Consider the following 966-nt stretch of genomic DNA (forward strand, 5'->3'; position numbering starts at 1 on the left):
CTCCTGTGCGTGGCCCCCCTCACGAACGGCGCCGCCGCCGGCACCCAGAGGGGGGAAACGGACGCGTCGAGTCTACACGGAGTGGATGTAGCTGTGGGCCTGGCCCAGATGTTGCTCCAAAGTGTTCCTATGGGCCGACCTAACACAACCGGGTGGAGAGGTCCACTGGTCAAAGCCCGTCCGTGCAAAGTCAAAGGGCTAGATCCCGTGGTCAAACGCTACAGGATTAGGCGGGACGGGGGCCCTGGGGGGGGTAGCAATGCCACCGGAGCGTCGTACCGGGCCCTCAGACATGCGGGGTGGTATTGTGGCATGTCCGAAGAGGCGGCACGCGTCTCCGGGTTGTGGCCCCCCTCACGGACGGCAATGAAACGGTGGTAGACGTTCTGCGGTAACGATGCAGCGTGAATATTATTAAATACTTGGAGCGCGATAAAATCATGAGTTTTTTACACAACGTGGGCACATGTGCTATATGACTGATGGTAATTTTTCATAATTTTTTGTGATGGAGAAGTATCTGAACACTTCCCTCTACGCGGATTGCTCTTCGCACGTCTACGACTGTGGCCGGCGGCCTTCGGGGGGTAGCATACCGTAAAATCTTGCGTAGGCGGCCTCTCACAAGTCTGGAAGTGTTGAGGCGGTTGCAAACGCCCAGCACGCGTCTCCGGTGCGTGCCCCCCCCTCACGGACGGCGCCACCGCCGGCACCTGGAGGGGGGAAACGGACGCGTCGGGTCTACACGGAGTGGATGTAGCTGTGGGTTTGGCTCGGATGTTGCTCCCCGGTGTCCCTCTGGGCCGACCCGACACAACCGGGTGGAGAGGTCCACTGGTCAAAGCCCGTCCGTGCAAAGTCAAAGGGCTAGATCCCGTGGTCAAACACTACAGGGTTAGGCGGGACGGGGGCCCTGGGGGGGGTAGCAATGCCACCGGAGCGTCGTACCGGGCCCTCATACATGCG

Source organism: Triticum dicoccoides, chromosome 5A, assembly GCF_002162155.2.
Source record: "Triticum dicoccoides isolate Atlit2015 ecotype Zavitan chromosome 5A, WEW_v2.0, whole genome shotgun sequence".
Taxonomy (NCBI): Eukaryota; Viridiplantae; Streptophyta; class Magnoliopsida; order Poales; family Poaceae; genus Triticum; species Triticum dicoccoides.